The sequence below is a fragment of the Mixophyes fleayi genome, chromosome 8, assembly GCF_038048845.1.
Source record: "Mixophyes fleayi isolate aMixFle1 chromosome 8, aMixFle1.hap1, whole genome shotgun sequence".
Classification (NCBI taxonomy): Eukaryota; Metazoa; Chordata; class Amphibia; order Anura; family Limnodynastidae; genus Mixophyes; species Mixophyes fleayi.
In genome coordinates, this window is record NC_134409.1 from 87,044,435 (window position 1) to 87,064,489 (window position 20,055).

The 20,055-nt window shown below is 45.5% G+C and overlaps 1 long non-coding RNA gene across 2 annotated transcripts; it reads right to left on the minus strand.

Moving 5' to 3' along the window:
• Nucleotides 1-3,027: 3,027 nt before the first annotated feature.
• LOC142099411 (uncharacterized) lies at nucleotides 3,028-18,474 on the minus strand. Of its 2 annotated transcripts, XR_012678540.1 has the most exons (3): nucleotides 18,160-18,474; nucleotides 14,573-17,426; nucleotides 3,028-3,759 (listed from the first exon to the last, which is right to left on the minus strand). It is a non-coding gene; the product is annotated as an uncharacterized LOC142099411 (long non-coding RNA). The 2 variants fall into 2 exon arrangements; XR_012678539.1 differs by having other exon boundaries at nucleotides 14,573-18,474.
• Between the last annotated feature and the right edge of the window lie 1,581 nt (nucleotides 18,475-20,055).

The window sequence follows — 20,055 nt, forward strand, 5'->3', positions numbered from 1 at the left end:
TTTTTTCCCTGATTTTCACGGAACCAGCAGTAGTCTGGCAGCACTAGGGTTATACTAAATAGAGGGAGGACCCCACGCTTTTTTTTTTTTTCAACTTCATCTATTTTTTACAGTTTTGACAGCTGCCGGGACATACGGCAGTATGAGAGAACAGTGTTACAGTGATGTGTTTATAGAACACGCTGCTACAACACAGGAGAGTTAGCTATACACGGGAGTGTTCTACATTGCAGCAAAGCGCCAGAGATGACCAGTGATTTTGAAGTTCAGGGTAAAAATCGCAGCTTGATACATTTGATGAGTTTTGGACTAAAATTGCGGGTTATGAGATTTGGACTAAAATCGCAGGTGTTAACCTGCCATTTGCCGCAATTTTAACACTCTATAAAAGTTGGAGCTTGATATATTTACCCCTTGCACTCCAGTTTCTTCCCACAGACCAAAAACATACTGGCAGGTTAATTGGCTTGTGACAAAATGGACCCTAGTCTGTGTGTAGGGGGAAGGAAATTTTGATTGTAAGTTCCAATGTGCAGGTAATTATGTCAGTTACTATATATTCTCTGTCTAGCACTGCACAATATGATTGACACTTTATAAAGAAACAAGGATAGTAATTTTAAAGATGTGCAAACAATTAATGCCAGGCAACAGGGAGACTGAATCAGACTCATTGGGAGGGGATTCTATTGACCACGTTGTTCGAGAGAACAACGCAGCCCACGTAGTATTACCATTAGTCTGGTAATTTTAGCACAGATTTTTGCTTGTGGCTGCGAGCAAAAATCAGAGTTGAAATTACCGTACTAACGATAATAATGCACACTATTACCATAGTTACAGGAATAGTGTTTTTTAAATTGAATTCCCCCCATTGACTGTCCTTACTCCAGACATATTGCTGGCTGCTCATAAAGACATTTTCCTTCTTTCAACCTTTCACATTGTAACCTTTTAGAGGCAGGATAGTTCTTACCCTTCTGGCAATTTTTTTGCCATGTTATAGGGTTCACAATTACATCCTGGCTCTGCGTTCCTCATTTTAGTAGATTCAACTATCAGTCCTAGCACTTAGGTTTTCAAAAATGGTAATTTTTCAGCAGAACTGAAAAAGGAAATATTTGTCACTCACATCAGACCCCATCCCATCGGAGCTTACAGTCTAAATTCCTTAACACACACACACAGACAAGGACTAATTAATTTTGTAAGCAGCCAATTAAGATACCAGTATGTTTTTAGAGTGTGGGAGGAAACCGGAGCACCCAGAGGAATCCCAAGCAAACTCCACACAAAAAAAGACCCTGGTTGGAAATCAAACTCATGAACCCAGCGTTGTAATGCAGAAATGCTAACAACTGAGCCACCGTGCTGCCTTGCCCTATATAAAATTAATAAAAATAAACTGAGCCCCACATTGGCAGGATGCTGAGGGCCACCTTGACTCTTGAGCAGACCCACCTATGTTGCACATGCAGCTTTGGCAAAAGGACATGTCAATGGTCTGTATGGTTACTTTCTCCCACACTCAATACTGCTTTGTTGGAGCTGTGACTGCCAGTCCCTCAACAGAAACCCAGGTACCCTCCCCTAAAACCCTCTAAGCATATTGGACAACAGGTAAGCCTTACTACCTAGTCTATAATGAGAATGTATAGTATTTAACAACTTAAGGGAATTAAATTTGTACTTAGGTACCTAGAAACTGGTCATATTTAATAGTGTTTTGTGGGAACGCATAACTTTTGTTGTTTTCGTGGCACTATCAATCACACACTTACCCGTCAAAAGGCAAGACATGTATGCTGCACCAGTTGTAATCTTCAAAGGGATAAAATTCGCAGTCACATTACAATATTTATACATGCTTAGTGATTGTGACCACACATTATCAAATTTCAACTTTTAAACCAAGCATTTTACAACTATATCTGTGACCAATTTAGCCATGAAAGTCTGGGACCTCAGGCAAACTGATTTTTTTCGGCTCACAAAAGGAGTGATGTCTAAATTGCCTGAACTTATCAGTCCATGGGCCGCCAGCAGGACATTTAAATGAAAAATCACATTATTTTACTTGTCTAACACATTGAAGAGCCAGAACTACCAAGTATATCTTGCCTGATGTTGATAGATAATAAAAAATAAATAACAATAAATAAATAAAAAAAAGTAATAAAAAAAAATAGTAATACTATCTATAATAATAAACTGCATAACCTGGATGCATTTCACTCTCTTAACCACAACCTCCTAATGACATATACAAACTTACTTATCTAATAATAAAGACACTGAGACTTATAAAAGTGGCTAAAGAGAGGTCACAGTTTATTAATATTTAAATAAATGTCGGTGAAAGTGAACTGTGAGGCAACTAAATCAAACTGATATTTGGAACCAAGCATGGTTGGCTAACTGCCTACTGCACTTAACAGGACAAATCCTTAACTGTCTGACAGCGCTAAATCTGACGTGAAAGTGACTACATCCTTTCCCGAATACACAATGGTGAGCCCTCAGAAGTGAGCCAAGAGATCATCATCAGAAAGGACCACGAGTCACGTTCCTCGAAGGGGGTAGCACCTGCGGTCAATCAGCGATAACGCTGTAACAATCAGCCACTGCCCACAGTGACTTCCTATCAACTGTGCCTGCTCTGTGGCATGGGGAAGAACCAGGTTAAAACTCGCATGACACGGAAGCAGGTTGGTCCAATAAAGGCTATAGGTGGGTGGGATTTCGAGCAGTGAATGAGAAAGTGCATGTGACATGCCAGGACTTATATAGACAGAGTGCCAGACACTCCCATTATTGGTTGGCCTGGGATGTGGCATTTTAACTCCTTGCAGGTAAGATTAAATTCACTTATGCCCACATGTATGCGTTAAAGTTCTTTTGTCCATATGGGACTCTCATGTCATAAACTGCATAACCTGGATGGGTTTCACTCGCTTAACCATAACTTCCTAATGACATATACAAACTTGCATAACTTATCTAATTATTAAGACACTGAGACATACGAAAGTGGCTAAAGAAGGTCACAGTTTATTAATATTTAAATAAATGGTGGTGAAAGTGAACGATGAGGCAGCGAAACTGATATTTGGAACCTAGCATTGATGGCTAACAGCCTACTGAACTTAACAGAACAAATCCTTAACTGCCTGGCCAGTGCTAAATCTGGCGTCAGAGTGACTACACCCCCTCCCAACTACACAATGGCACGCCCTCAGAAGCCGGCCAAGGGATCCTCATCAGAAAGGACCAAGAATCACGTTCCTCGAAGGGGGTAGCACCTGCAGTTAATCAGCGATAGCGCAGTAACGACCAGCCATTGTGCACATTGAATTTCTACCAGGGTGGATGTCCTTAGGGGACTGACAGCCCACGACTACCTAACCTACACAAAAACTTCTAAGTGACTATAGATCCGCTGAATGAATAAAACTAAACCTTCATCTGTGTGGTGAACCCGATCCTTACCAAACAGCTGCGCTTGTCCTGTAGTTAACAAGGGGTGTTCGATTACGGAGCCATCCAAATGTTAGTACGAAGACAACAACAAAAGGGGGGGGATAAGAAAAGGCAGAGGAGGGGTGGGGGTTTGAGAGCAGGTGGCAGCCCATATGAAGGTAAAAAACCCAAAAAACCCCGGAGGCACACCACTAATCAGGCCTTGGTCCGAGGAAAAAAAGTGGAAAATCCCCCTCACGCCCTCGCATAAAAGTGACAAGCAGCAGAGCCAAGGGCTACCTGAAAGGAGGAGAGAGAAAAGTGAAAGTCAGCCAACAAAGTAGTCAGGGAAAAACAAAGCACATATGGTTAGACAGTGGGCCTAATGTATTTCTTATATGTCATCAATTTCCATCTCTCCAATGTTTAAATGGCTGCTATCAATGCACCAATCCGGAAGGAATGGATGCCATATTGTAATGGGTCCAAATCCATAAAACTTAAGGCTTTTTTGAAAATTGACTGGAATTGAAACCGCGTGAGCGGGGAATTATCCAAATGTACTAGGAATATGGGGGAGTGGACTGGCCTATTATTAGAAAAGTGATTTGCCAACTTCACTGAACAAATCTCAGTATAAGCGTGCAGATATCCATGAACCTTTATCAGCCTGGTCTATTTTGGACTTTATGATCTTACATAATACTTTAGAGTTTTGAATGACTATGTGTTGAGTCAATAGACCTGAGCGGGGGTGAAGTTTAGACTGCGCTATCGGTTCGGAAATTCTAGATGTGCCATAAAACGCTAGCGCAAAGGCTTTCTAAAATAACAGCATTCAAAAGTGTTTTCGGTTACAGATTGAAGGGACTGCATTAGTTGTCGCAATAGCTGAATATCGACTGTTCGCCTCAGGTCTTCAGGAATTGGTCTCTCATGACCCAAAACTTTTAGGGCTTTTACGACTATGAAGCTTTTGTTACGTCCGGTATATTATGAAGGGGGGACATGAATGATATACCCAGCGCTTAGATTTTGGCGTTTTCTGACTTTCTAAGACAGGAACGAACTAGGAGGCCTGATTGGCCACAATACAAACAAAAAGGCCTAGTGAGCGTCGCCTAGAGCGTTCCTCCGGAGGCAGACTATAAGCGCCCAACTGCATGGGTTCAGAGGAATCCAGAAAAGTAGAACCAGACCTGGGTGGTGAGCAAGGAGGTATTGATGACTCTCGTTCAGTTTTCCTCTCTCTGATTCGACGGTCAATCTTAATGACAAACTGCATCAAATCTTCAAGTGAGGCGGGTACAGGATACTGAACTAGGGAGTACTTGATCTGCTCGGTAAGGCCCAAGTGGAATTGACTCCGCAGTGCTGGATAATTCCAGGCACTGTCAGTTGACCATCGCCGGAATTCCACACAATATTCCTCAGCAGAACGACGTCCTTGCCTTAATGCCCGGAGATGGGACTCAGCTGAGGCCACTCTGTCTGGGTCGTCGTATAGCAGACTAAAGGCCTGGAAGAAGGCATCCACGGTTTGTAAGGATGGACTCGTTGGAGGAAGGGAGAAGGCCCAAGACTGGGGATCACCCTGGAGTAGAGAGATAACAATCCCGACTCTTTGCTGTTCAGAGCCAGAGAAGCATGGTCTCAGGCGGAAGTATAACCTGCAGCTCTCCTTAAAGTTGCGGAAGGAGGACCTGCTTCCCGATCGATCGGGCAAATTCAACTTTGGCTCCGGGGGGACGCCAGAGGAGGCTGGCTGAGGCTGCAGGTTTCTGGAGGCCACTTCTTGAGCTGACAAGCGATAAGATAGGCCCTGTACCACTTGAGAAATAGCCTGGATATAATTAGCCAGGGCCTGGGCTGGAGAAAATTACGGGTCACTGTTGTCTATGGCAGAATTCACTCCGATCTTCACTGGCTGGTTATAATGTTACGACAACCAGTGCGGCATAAACTTATGGAACTAGTAGCAGAGGTCTGCACCTTTAGCAGCCGCCTTTCCCATAGAGACTGGTTATGCTCACAGGTACTCAGATGTCCCCAGGACTTAAACTCAAGGTAGTATAAGTTTATACTCACACGGCCGTGTACACGTACAGGAGGTAGCCACGGAGTGGAGGCAGGCCAGAGATCTGCTGACTGGACAGAGCACCGGAAGAGATGTTAGGTACCAGCAGGGTCACGGCTAACAGGGTACGCGTTGTTCCCATAAGATTAGCGTGCAATGCTAATGCCCTATAACGATGCCATTGAAAACGCGATAGGGAGTCAGCAATACCGTTCTTGACCCCTGGAACATGTTGTGCTTTAAGCAAGATGTCATATTCCAGACAACGAAGAATGAGAATCCGCAGAAGACTAATGGCATATGGAGATGAAGTGCTCTGCTTGTTTATAGCCTGTATAGCACCCAGATTATCACACCAAATAACTATGGGGTATATTTACGAAACTGCGGGTTTGAAAAAGTGGAGATGTTGCCTATAGCAACCAATCAGATTCTAGTCATCATTTATTTAGTACAGTCTACAAAATAACAGCTAGAATCTGATTGGTTGCTACAGGTAACATCTCCACTTTTTCAAACCCGTATTTAATATACCCCTAGGTATTTATCTCTCATGATGGGGGCCCAGAGTTCTACTGCTACAATAAACGTGAAAAGTTCCAAAACTAAAAGGTTGGAGGCTATGCTACATTGATGCCAAGCTTCCGATCAGCGGGCTGCGCACCAATCTCCATTCAGGTAAGCGCTGAAACCAAGGGAATCCGAAGCGTCTGGCACGGTTGGCTTATAGGAAAGTGATCCCTAGGCTCTGCTGGACATCGCATAGCCCACCCACAGGTGCGGAGTCTAACAAGCCGGTGGTTTCCGCCAGGCACCCCCGCAAGGAGGTATGGACTTTGCGGCGCAAAACCTGCAGGTCGCGGTCCTGTGAGTGGGTGTACAGCAGAACGGTGTGGAGGAGCCAGGTGACACGGGCAGCTACAGATGAAGCACAAGGAGAGTAGATGTGCTGTGGTGCAACCAGGAGAAACAGAGGCTGTCACAAGGGTGATAGGTAGAGGTACTGGAACAGCTGGAGTACAGCACTGGAATTGTGCAGACCATACGAGGAAGTGGAGATAACTGGCGATGAGTCACTGAGGCAGTTGCGGTCCACAGTGGTAGCGGTCAGAGAACTGGGGCTGTCACAATGAAGTACAGGAGAGGTGGTAATATAGTACTGGAGCAGCAATAGTTCAATACAGCAGGAGACTTAGAGCAACTGAAGTGGCCGAGGTAACTCGTAGCAACAATAGATGAGATGCAGTAGTAGCGGCTCTGAGTGATAGCGGTGAGAGAACGGAAGCTGTTGCGATGTAGTACGGTTGAGATGGTAAAAAGCAGTACTGGAACAGCAGGAGTTCAATACAGCCAGAGACTGCAGCAGCAGGGGTGACCAGTGGTAACAGCTGATGAGTCACAATAGTAATAACGACTGAGTAATAGCGATGAGAGAACTGTAACAATGAAGTACACTGAAGATGGTAGTAGTATTACTGGAGCAGCGATAGTTCAACTCAGGCAAAGACTGAGAGCAGACTGAAGTAGCGGAAGTAATCCGTGCTAACAGCTGATGAGTTACAATAGTAGTAGCAGCTCTGAGTGGTAGCGATGAGAGAACTGGAACTGTCACGATGAAGTACACTGAAGATGGTAGTAGTGGTACTGGAGCAGCGATAGTTCAACTCAGGCAGAGACTGAGAGCAGACTGAAGAGGTAACCCGTAGTAACAGCTGATGAGTTACAATAGTGGTAGCACATCTGAGTAGTAGCGATGAGAGAACCGGAGCTGTCACGATGAAGTACACTGGAGATGGTTAGAAGAGTACTGGAGCAGCGATGGTTCAACACAGGCCACAAACTGAGAGCAGGCTGGAATAGAGTAAGATCCACAAGGAGCACAGGAACCAGAACCACAGGCTACAGGAAGTGAGCTTGGAGAACAGGCATCAGACAGGTGAATCCAGGAGGTTTAAATAGTGCTCTAGGAATGCTCAGAAAATGAGGGAGGTCCAGAAGTGCAATGGATTTGCACCTGTGCTAAACTGAGTATAGCTGAATGAAATGAATGAAGTTTGTCTGACGCTGGAACATGGCAGTTTCCAAACCAATGAGATGCGGGTAACGGAACAGGTATTACTTGCGGGACCGAAGCATTACAGTTCCCCCCCTTTAAAAGTGGCCACTGGATGCTTAGACGAAGTCTTCCGTGGGAACTGCGCATGGAACTTTCCTAGCAGAGCTGTTGCATGGATATCGGAAGCGTTAACCCAAGAGCGTTTTTCGGGACCAAAGCCCTTCCAATCTATCAAGTATTTGGTAGTACCTATGGAAACCTTGGAATCCAGGATCTGTATAATTTCAAATTCTTGTTGCTGAGAGAATTTGGGAACAGTAGAAGTGGAAACTGGAACGAAGAACCTGTTGATGATGAGTGGTTTGAGAAGAGAAACATGGAATGAGTCAGAGATATGGAGGGAAGCGGGCCGCTGAAACTTATATGATACTGGATTGATGACCCGAAGTATCTTGTAGGGTCCAATGAAACAAGGGGCAAACTTCATAGATGGTACTTTGAGACGGATATTTCGTGTAGATAGCCAGACCTTGTCTCCCACCTTGAGTGCTGGAACTGCTCGGCGCCTCTTGTCTGCAAAGGTTTTATAGCGTAAGGAGGTCTTTTTAAGATTAGCAACTACTTTAGTCCATATGGTGGAAAAGTTGTGGATGGTATCTTCAACAGCCGGAACATGGCTGGGTGGGAGAGGAGAAAACCTGGGAAGCAGCGGATGAAGTCCAGTAACAATAAAGAATGGAGTAGCAGCAGTAGACTCATGGAAGAGATTGTTATGTGCAAATTCGGCCCATGGCAGGAGATCAACCCAATTGTTTTGAGAGGCGGAAGAGAATAATCTGATGAATGTCTCCAGATTCCGATTTACCCTTTCAGTTTGGTCATTAGACTGTGATTGATAAGCCGAGGAAAAATTGAGTTGTATACCCAGGGTTTTACAGAGGGCACGCCAGAATTTCGAGGTAAATTGAACCCCTCTGTCAGATACAATTTCCATGGGACAACCATGCAGTCGAAAAATCTCTTTTATGAAGTGTTGAGCAAAAACTGATGAAGATGGCAGACCAGTGAGAGGAACAAAATGAGCCATCTTCAAGAAGCGGTCCACAATGACCCAAATGGTATTACATCCCTTACTGCATGGAAGATCAGTAACGAAATCCATACTGATGTGAGTCCAGGGCTTAGTGGGCATGGACAATGGTTGTAATGGACCCATAGGACTTGCACGAGGACTCTTGTGTTGGGCACATACATTACAAACAGCTACAAAATCTTTGACATCTGATCGAATAGAGGGCCACCAATAGGAGCGGGAAAATAGCTCATAGGTCTTGAGGAACCCCGCGTGTTCAGAGAATCTGGAGGCATGACACCAGAGGAGCAATTTTTCCGAAGAGAGACAGGAACAAATGTTTTCCCAGGAGGAGGAGAATTAGTCGTAGTGAGTACTATTAAACATTTAGGATCCAGGATGGGACGACTGAGAGGAAGATCGGAATTCAGTTCGGAGCTGAAGGCCCTGGAGAGTGCATCTGCCTTTTTATTAAGATGGCCAGGTTTGAAGGTTACATGGAGGTTGAAATGGGAAAAAAACAGAGACCAACGAGCCTGGCGAGGGTTGCGGCACTGAGCAGACTGTAGATACAACACATTTTTATGGTCAGTAAAAATGGTAACCACATGCTGAGCCCCCTCCAAAAGGTACGGCCATTCTGACAAAGCCAATTTCATGGCCAACAGCACTCTATCTCTAATCGTATAATTCTTCTCTGCGTGTAGAATCTTGCTGAAGAAAAAGGCACAAGGAAGTAGTCTGTTAGGAGGATACTTCTGGGCCAGTACCGCTCCTACTCCAATGGCAGAAGCATCGACCTCTAGAAAGAAGGGTTGCGAAAGTTTGGGTTGTCTGAGGATGGGTGCAGAAGACAAGGCTGGCTTCAGGAATGTGAATGCATCTACGGCCTCCTCTGTCCAGTTCTTGGTATTGGCCCCTTTTTTCGTAAGAGCCGTAATGGGAGCAACAATGGTGAAATACCCCGGGATAAATTGCCTGTAATAGTTAGAGAAGCTCAAAAAGCGTTGTACTGCTTTAAGAGTGGCTGGACGTGGCCAATCCAAGATTGCCCGAACTGTCTCAGGGTCCATCTGTAGCCCAGATCCGGAGATGATGTAACCTAGGAAAGGCATTGATGTAGCTTCAAATGAGCACTTCTTTAGCTTACAATATAGTTGGTTCTGCCGCAACCTAGACAAAACCTCAATGACATGTTGGTAATGAGAATGAAGGTCCTGGGAAAATATGAGAATGTCGTCCAAGTAGACGACTACATATGAATAGAGCAGGTCTCTGAAGATCTTGTTGATGAAACTTTGGAAGACAGCTGGGGCATAACAAAGCCCGAAGAGCATCACTAAGTATTCGTAGTGACCATCATGAGTGTTAAACGCTGTCTTCCATTCGTCTCCAGGGCGAATGCGGGTCAGGTCGTAGACCTGTTGTAGATCTAGTTTAGAGAAGATTTTGGCCCCTTTGATGCGGTCAAACAACTCGGTAATGAGAGGGATAGGATACTGATTTTTTACCGTAACAGCATTGAGACCCCAATGATCAATACAGGGGCGGAGAGATCCGTCCTTCTTTTCCACAAAAAAAAACCCGCTCTGGCAGGAGAGACAGATGGCCTGATGAATCCCCTCTGCAGATTTTCTTTGACATATACAGACATGGCCGAAGTTTATGGCTGGGAAAGTGGAAAAACTCTTCCTCTAGGAGGATTTTCCCCTGGGAGTAATTTTATCGGACAATCCCAAAGGCAGTGGGGGGGCAGAAGTTTAGCTTGGACCTTGTCAAACACATCCGCGAAGTCTTGATATTGAGGAGGAAGTCCCGGAGGAAATGTTTTCGTGGAGGAAGAAAGAACCTTAATCGGTTTGACTTTAGTTAGACAATTGGAGCGACATTGAGATCCCCAGGCCAAAACTTCAGAGGTATTCCAATCCAGGCTGGGAGAATGTACTCGAAGCCAGGGTAGACCTAGGATAATGGGAGTAGTGGAGTGTGGTAACACAAAAAAAGAGATGGTTTCAGAATGCAGAACCCCAACATGGAGAGTGAGAGGTATGGTTTGATTGCGGACCATACCTCCCGGGAGTTGAGAGCAGTCAATGGCAGTGGTGGTTACAGGAGTCTCCAAGGGAACAACTGGAATAGAACATTGGGATACAAGGCACCAGGAAATAAAATTTTCCGCAGCACCTGAGTCCACCAGTGCTTGGGAGAATTCTTCAGAGGAATCCCATAATATGGAGACTGTGAGAAGACAAGCAGAGCGTGAGGAGGCTTCAAATGTCCCCAGTCTGACCTCCCCGGAGCAGACTAGGGCCTGGCATTTCCTGACCTCCTAGGACGGGAATTCAAAAAGTGGCCGGACTCGCCACAATAAACACCTAATTTGTTTAAGCATCTCCTTTCTCTTTCTTTAGATGTTAACCGAGTTCTCCCAATTTGCATAGGCTCTTAAAGAGTAGGGGAGGTTGAGTGGGGACGAAGAGCAGTTTTGATGGATGAACGGTTAGGATGTTCCTGCTCAGACGACCTTTCGCGGAAACGAAGATCCACTTTGTTACATAGTGAGATTATAGCATCCAATGTGGTAGGAAGTTCTTGAGATGCCAGTACATCCTTGATTTTGTCCGATAGACTTTACCAGAATGCGGCTACCAAGGCTTCATTATTCCAAGACAGCTCTGAGGAGAGGGTACGAAATTCTATAACGTACTGAGCAATTGTGTTGGTAGCTTGGCAAAGTCTGAGAATGCTGGTAGAGGCTGAGGAAACACGTCAGTGCTCATCAAAGATCCGCCGGAAGGTGGCCAAGAACACAAGGTAATTATTGAGCAAAGGATCCTCTCGTTCCCATAGGGGAGAGACCCAAGCCAGAGCTTGGTTAGACAATAGAGAAATAATGTAAGCTATTTTGGTCCTGTCAGAAGGAAAATTCTGGGGCTGTAATTCAAACTGTATGGAACATTGGTTACTAAAACCACGCCAAAGTTTGGCAATTTTGCCGTTGTAAGCAGTCTTAACGAAGAAGATACAGTCAGAAGAGCAGAGCGCTGTTCCTGAGGAGAACTAGCCACCGTTGGGTGAGTAGCCTGTAGAATATCCAGACGACTGGTCAGAGTCTGGAAACACTGCAAGAGTTGGCGTTGGATACTATCCTGTTGCTCTATGCGTGAAACCAGATGTTGTAAAAGGTCTTTAGCAGAAGGCTCCCCTGGGGGATCAGACATTTGGCTTGTTCTTACTTCTACAATAAACGTGAAAAGTTCCAAAACTAAAAGGTTGGAGGCTATGCTACATTGATGCCAAGCTTCTGATCAGCAGGCAACGCACCAATCTCCATTCAGGTAAGCGCTGAAACCAAGAGAATCCGATGCGTCTGTCACGGTTGGCTTATAGAAAATTGATCCCTAGGCTTTGCTGGACATCGCATAGCCCACCCACAGGTGTGGAGTCTAACAGACCGGTGGTTTACGCCAGGAACCCCTGCAAGGAGGTATGGACTTTGCGGAAACAAACCTGCAGGTCGCGGTCCTGTGAGTGGGTGTACAGCAGAACGGTGTGGAGGAGCCAGGTGACACGGGCAGCTACAGATGAGGCACAAGGAGAGTAGATGTCCTGTGGTGCAACCAGGAGAAACAGAGGCTGTCACAAGGGTGATAGGTAGAGGTACTGGAACAGCTGGAGTATAGCACTGGAATTGTGCAGACCACACAAGGAAGTGGAGATAACTGGGGAATCAGGCGATGAGTCACCGAGGCAGTTGCGGTCCACAGTGATAGCGGTCAGAGAACTGGGGCTGTCACATTGAAGCACAGGAGAGGTGGTATAATAGTACTGGAGCAGCAATAGTTCAATACAGCAGGAGACTGAGAGCAACTGAAGTGGCCGAGGTAACTCGTAGCAATAATAGATGAGATGCAGTAGTAGCGGCTCTGAGTGATAGCGGTGAGAGAACGGAAGTTGTCGCGATGTAGTATAGTTGAGTTGTTAAATAGCATTACTGGAACAGACTGAGAGCAGACTGCAGCAGCAGGGGTGACTCGTGGTAACAGCTGATGAGTCACAATAGTAGTAACAATTCTGAGTGATAGCGGTGAGAGAACTGGAACTGTCACGATGAAGTACACTGAAGATGGTAGTAGTGGTACTGGAGCAGCGATAGTTCAACTCTGGCAAAGACTGAGAGCAGGCTGAAGTAGCGGAAGTAACCCGTGGTAACAGCTGATGAGTTACAATAGTGGTAGCAGATCTGAGTGGTAGCGATGAGAGAACCGGAGCTGTCACAATGAAGTACACTGGAGATTGTTAGAAGAGTACTGGAGCAGCGATGGTTCAACACAGACCACGAACTGAGAGCAGGCTGGAATAGAGGAAGATCCACAAGGAGCACAGGAACCAGAACCACAGGCTACAGGAAGTGAGCTTGGAGAACAGGCATCAGACAGGTGAATCCAGGAGGTTTAAATAGTGGGAGATGACAGCAACCTGCTGCTGTATAAATTTCTATTCCTAAGGAGGACAGACAGGAGACTGGGCCCTCTGTTTTGTCATGAGCTGTGTTCACTCCCAGTACAGGCAAATTGCTAGCCCACTGATGGGAACCCACGGGACTGATTATAAGGAAATCGTCAAGGTAATGCGCTATTCCATGGTGACAAGTTCCTGCATGCAGACCCTGGTGTAGGAAAGAGCTGAACCTTTCGAAGTAAGCGCAGGAAATGGATCACCCCATGGGCAGGCAGTGGTCAATGTAAAATTAATTTTCGTGTCTAAAACCCATGAATCTAAATAAGTCAGGGTGCAGTGGTAATAGTCTAAATGCTGATTATATATCTAGTTTTTCTAGCAATAAACCATGGCCAAATTCTTGCACTAAAGTTAAAGCTGATTCGAATGATTGGTAATTCACTGTACTGTGGACTGGATCTATAGCATTGTTTACTTAGTTGCCAAAAGGGTAAGAAAGATGCTGAATGAGCCTAAATTTTCCGGGGGGTTTTCTTTGGAACTACCCTGACTGGAGAATCTATCAGATCAGGTATGGGAGGGTTTGCAAATGGGCCTAGCATACGGACCAAGCTAACTTCTTTAGCTATTTTATCCGACAGTACTTCGGGGAAACTTTGCACAAATTTTAATTTTCAGGGGATGAGTGGACATAGGGTATCTTGAATTGGGAGTTTGAAACCAAAATTTAAACCTTGCCTCAAAAAGGAGGCATTCTCTTGATTGGGGTGCAAGCTAAGCCACCTTTCTAGGGTTAACAGCTTAATTGGCAGGGGGCGTTAATGCGTAGTTGCCGCCTGAGCTCATCTTCCCTGGCCTGCGTTGGATATGGGCCTAGTACATTCCGTAGCGAGATGTTCTCCTCTGCAGATTGAGCACACTTGGTGATACTTTCACACAGTGCCATGGGAACAGGATCCCTTGTTGAAGGAAAATAATTTATTTTTGGGAGGGAAGGTTGCTGTACCCCTCCCTGCATAGTGAAATCGCTTGTGGACCGAGATGTTTGACGTCTTGTTGCTAGGCCACATCAAGTCCAACCAAGGGGTAAATGTATTAATCTCCAGGTTCTTCAACACCCGCGAGTTCGACATCTTCGGCGTTTAAATTTAAAGCAGCGCTGCCTTGTAAAGGGAAACTTCCCTTTACAAGGCAGCGCCGCTTTGAATTTAAACGCCGAAGATGCCGAACTCCCGGGTGTTGAAGAACCCGGAGATTAATACATTTACCCGCAGGTGTCAATGTTCTTGCTACCTAAAGGCATGCAAGACCGTTCACTCATTTTCCTTCCAAAGATGTTGTCATACAAGGGCCAAACCAAGGGATCATCTTTCTGATACATATTGTTAATCATGTGTAGGTACCGCCAGACGTCCGTCTTTTCATCTAGGAAATAAAAGATTCTCACCAGAGGTGGAGGTGACGCTTGCCTCATTTGTAGCTCCTGACGGCGGAAATACGGATGTAATTATGTCTGTGCTGCCGGCTGTCGGGTTGATGTCTTCGGCTGATCTGGAGATGTTTTTGTCTGTCACAATGGTATTCTGGCTCTGTGAGTCTGCAACCAAAAACATGTTAGCATCCGCCACACTACTTTCATTCACCCTAGGGGGGTTTCAGTGGGTTTAATTGATTGGGCAATGGCTGTTATTAAAGTGTCTGACATTCTGTACTCAGTTCTCTGGGGGGTATGGTGCTCATGGCCTGGTCAGACCGTCTTGTCATCCATATGTATCACGGTTAAGTGTAAAATTAGTATTCCTTGTGGGGGGCTGGGCCGGCCTCTGGGGTAATCGAATGGGGAATGAGGGTAAGGGCCTCCACGTTCCCTAAATTGTATTATCTGGCTTTGTGGGCAATTAGAATGGGTACTGCCTAACGGCGCTTCATATTCTACTCGTTGGGAGTCATTCCTGAATATGGCCTGTGGAAACGGTAACTCTGAAATGCTAGCAGTGCTAGAATGAAGGTAGTCGATGACACTATTACTGGGGCAGCCTGTTGTGGTCTCGTACCTCGCAGTATTATAGGGAGGGGATAGTGAGAAGGGTGTAAGGGTTGAAAGGGCATGGGGTCAAGTAATATCTTGCCTAATAGGCAAGTAGGGAATAAAAGAGGAGAAAAATGCTGAACCTTGACATTCCTACAACTGCCCAAACTCTCAAAAGCTGGGGCATATTGGGAGCTTACGTATTGTGACCCATAAGTGTCAATTGGCAGGCTCATTAAGGGGACAAGCCTGCTGGGCGGTGGGGAAAGGGAGAGGGTTGTTCATATATAGTTTATTTGGGGGGTATTGCAATTAGAATCAAAAGGGGTGCTATATCTGTCCAATAAAGTCTGTTGTTAGTAAAGGGATCGACATGCCGCAGAGGGAGTATTATAGAGCTGCGCTCCCCAGCCCAATCCTCTGGGATTGTTAATTATAAAGGGGCTTGGTGGGAAATAAAGTTGATGAGAGGCAGGATGGGAGATCTCAGTGTTTGTGACTGGTAATGGAGGGGTTAACGGCAATACTGACTGGGTGGTATGCTGTGTTGTAATGGCTCATATCCCCCTGCTGGCAGAGTGAAGTGCATCCTGGTTGCTTGGCCAGATATAATAGTGGTGATAGGTGTCTGTATGAGAAAATGCTGGGTCGCCTGGTGTGAGGAAGTGCTGCTGCCCCTTCCCCTTCCGGCGGTCCTCCTGTCTATTTGACAAAGCACACAACAGCCAGCACAGGAGCACTGTTGGGAGGTTGACGGGCGGTGATAAAATTTCCTCCACCAGCGCTCTACGTGTTCGAGGTGAAAACTGGAGAGGGCTATGAAAGGGAAGAGGAGGGGAGGTAAAGGAGGGATAAGCAGTGGATGTGATGAAAAGTTGTGAAATAAAATGTAGGGTACACAAAGAAGTTATCAGCAAGTTGTATAAACTGTATACGAATCCTTTCTCAGCAGCTTTTCTCCTGGGGTCTTGAGCAGTGAATAAGAAAGGGCATGTGACATGCAAGGACTTATATAGACAGAGCTCCAGACACTCCCCTTACTTTCCTCATTGGTCGGCCTGTGATGTGGCATTTTAACTGCTTGCAGGTAAGGTTAAATTCACTTACGCCGACATGTATGCTGATTAAGTGCTTTCGTCAATATGGGACTCTTTTGTCATACTTAATACTTTGCTGCTATCAGATAATGTATTCCTTTATTTATAGTCTGCCCTTGTATCTTGTACCCAGTCTATGCTAATTTAGATGAACTATGCCCTATGTATACAGTATTTTATAAATTGGCTGTGCATTGACTGATTTTAAAGAAGAAATAGAAAGTCTTAGGGGTATATTTACTAAACTGCGGGTTTGAAAATGTGGAGATGTTGCCTATAGCAACCAATCAGATTCTAGCTGTCATTTTGTAGAATGCACTAAATAAATGAAAGCTAGAATCTGATTGGTTGCTATAGGCAACATCTCCACATTTTCAAACCCGCAGTATAGTAAATCTAGCCCTTAAACTAGAAAGTCCATAGTTTAAATTTTCAGTTAGGTAAATAAATTTGGTTAATTTAGCAGAAGTACTATACCTTTATCTGAGCACAATTTTATTTATTTTAAATTTAATTTACAACAGTAAAAGCTTTATATTGTGCTGTTCATTTGTGTATATATATATATATATATATATATATATATATATATATGATGCGTGTTATCTTGGGTAGAGGTGGTGACATGCCTAGTTCAAAACTGCCTCTGACAATACCTTTGAAAGTTGATCTTCGCAGCTAATGTGCATAATATAAAATTCCTTTTATAAATCAGCAACGATGTTTAGTTTTTGGAGTGTGAAATAGGCCTCTTGTAGAATTAGGAGTAAAACAACTGTCCTCTTGTAAGGGGTAGGGTTATGGATGGTGGCCTGGGACGGGGAAAGGACTCACACTTACCCTACGCACCGCGCCGATCTCTGGTCATCTTTGGGAGCATCTCCCCTCTCCTCGACGTTGTCTGCGGGGAAGGGGGGGGGTGTCTGTGTACCTGAACACAACAGGGGAGAGGGCCCATTGTCTCGTATGCTGGGCACTCGTTTTGCTGTAAAGGGGTGGTGTGAAATATGAGGAGGGCAGTTCCACATGGTGAGTGCACTAGGAAAATAGCCCTCACCGGACTATACTCACACAAGCTGGTCCACTACGGGAACTCCCTCGGTCCCTGCTGCTCCAGGGGGTTCTCACTCACGGAGGTGGGGGGTCTTCCAAAGTCCTTGTCTGCCAACCAATGCCTGTAAACAGAGCACAGTCTCCCTACCTAGGCTGTCTCTCTCCTAACTGCTGCTGCGCTTCTAAACACGCTCGCGCACCAACCTTGACAACTATCATGCGCACACAATATGCAATAAGAGATACGCAACACAGCAATGATACAACAAAGAGGACAATCAGGAATAGAGGAGGGGTACAGCATACAATTGCAATACAGCATATAAACACTAAGCGATATGAAAAAACACACTCACTACAGGCTTAGACTAGGGGTGGCCTACTAAGGTGTTTCTGGGGTAGGTGGTACAGGAGGGGAACCTAGTGAGGCCTAGGAGCTATGGCTGTGGATCCATCCTAGGGGCAGTGGCTGTGGATCCGGCCGAGGGGCAGTCGCTGTGGATCCGACCGAGAGGCACTGGCTGTGAATCCGGCCAAGGGGCAGTGGCTGTGGATCCGGCCAAAGGTCAATGACTGTGGATCCGGCCTAGGGCTAGTTGCTGTGGACCCGGTCTACGGCTAGTGGCTGTGGATCCGGCCGAGAAGCAGTAGCTGTAAATCAGGCCAAGGGGCAGTGGTTGTGGATCCGGCCTATGGGCAGGCGCTGTGAATCTGGCTTAGGGCTAAGCTTAAGGGAGATGAGACTAGGGATGGCCGGCCTAAGGGTTAGGTGGCTAGGAATGGGAACCAGGGGAGGAGGCCTGGAACTATGCTGGGGCACACACACACACACACACACACACAAAGAGGACTTACCTGTTCATTCCTGGTCGCTGAGAGCTCTGCTGCTGCTCTCTCTCCCGTGGACCGGCTGTACAGGCTTCTTCTTCCCCTTGTGGCTGCTGGTATTGGGGCACTCCATCAATGCTGTTTTTCCCTTTCTCTGCAGGAAAACACTTCAGTTCTCCAGTCTACCCTGTGTGCTGTGGCCTCTGTGGCTGCTGCTGCTATCTCTCTGTGTCCCGCAACATACTGTTCCTTTGTTCTCACTCCTTCTCCTGTTTGAAAAGGCCGGCAGGATACCGGGAGCAGAGCTATGGCTGGGCGTCGTGTGATTGGTGTGCTGCCCAATGATATCACCAAGGCATCGCCCTCCAGCTGGGAATGCAACCTAGCAACACTAGTCCCAGCTGTCGCACTCTGCAGTTAGGCAGCTTACTATCATCTCTGTTATGCTTAGATTAGAAATGCCTTTTTTCATTTCCGAGGCTGCTTTGGTGTTCTGTTCAGTTTCTGAATCCTTACACACACTGAGCATTTGTTTTGGATGGATTTCAAAGAGCTAATTTTGTTTCATTTTTATACTTCACACTGAATATTACAATGCTAGAGTATACTCCCTTACTATTTTACTTTAAAAGTAATAGTAAAATGTTGTTTTGAAATAATTTGGTTTATTTACAAGACTAGGGTGCAATGCAAATCTGTGTATCTTATTAGCCACATCCCATTGTGCAATACATATTCCTGTATGCTCTCCTAGTTTTGTGCACCTTTTTGCATATTATTGTCTAGAACTTTAATGCATGTTTAGCATTCCTGTATATCCCAGTTATACCAAGACATTGTAATAATAAATGTATTATAGAAATGTATTAGCAACGATCTGGAATGATCTCACCCATTCTGTCAGGCTTTCCCCTAGCCTGTCAAACTTCAAATGCTCCCTCAAAACCCATCTGTTCAGGTTAGCCGACCCTTCCACCACCTAATCCTGCTGCCCTCCATCCCTCTTCTCTATCCTTCTATACTAACCATAACATACCTCGCCCTATCCTACTTACTCCTGTGCTTCTCTCCCCTCAGTGTTCTCATCCCTCAACCCACCTTGCCACTCTGTGTCTCCTGTCAGTCTCCCCCTCATCCTTAGATTGCAAGCTCCCCTGAGCAGGGTCCTGCTTCCTCGTGCTCTCTTCCTCTTTCTTACCTTTACCTTCAGCTCCCCGCCTCATCACTTGACTCCCCCATCTCCAAATCTCCTCTTCTCCTGTGTCTCCACTTCTCCATCTCTGCCCTGATACTGTACATGGTGCCCTCACTACTGAGCATGGGCTCAAGCTCTCACTCACTCCCCTCCTTTCTCTTTCCCTTACCATTCTATCTATCTAGACTAAGGGCAATTCAATAGCAGCCAATTAACCTATCAGTATGTTTTTGGAGTGTGGGAGGAAACCGGAGCACCCAAAGGAAACCCACGCAAACACGAGGAGAACATACAAACTCCACACAGATAAGGGCATGGTCAGGAATCAAACTCTTGAACCCAGTGTTGTGAGGCAGAAATGCTAACCACTAAGCCACTGTGAAATCAACCCCATATTTTTTCTTAGGTCCCAAATAAATGAAAATAGTTATAGGATCCAACTGATTCTATTAATGTGGGTTCATCAAATTTTTGGGAAAACAGTTTTATTAGTTTTATTTTGTGTGTGAAGAAGGGAACTGTACAGGACAACGGGGACAATCTGGAGCCCTAACTAGGTTTTGGTGCAATACCACTATTAGAGACCATTCTTGGCATTTTATTATTGCCTGTGATAGGTTAAGCAACTGTGTGTGATTGTATTTCTCATGTACCAACTTGTACTGTTCTTGACCTTGTTCACTTGCTCTTCCTGCCTGAAGCCTGACTACTCTTCTGTATTACAATTA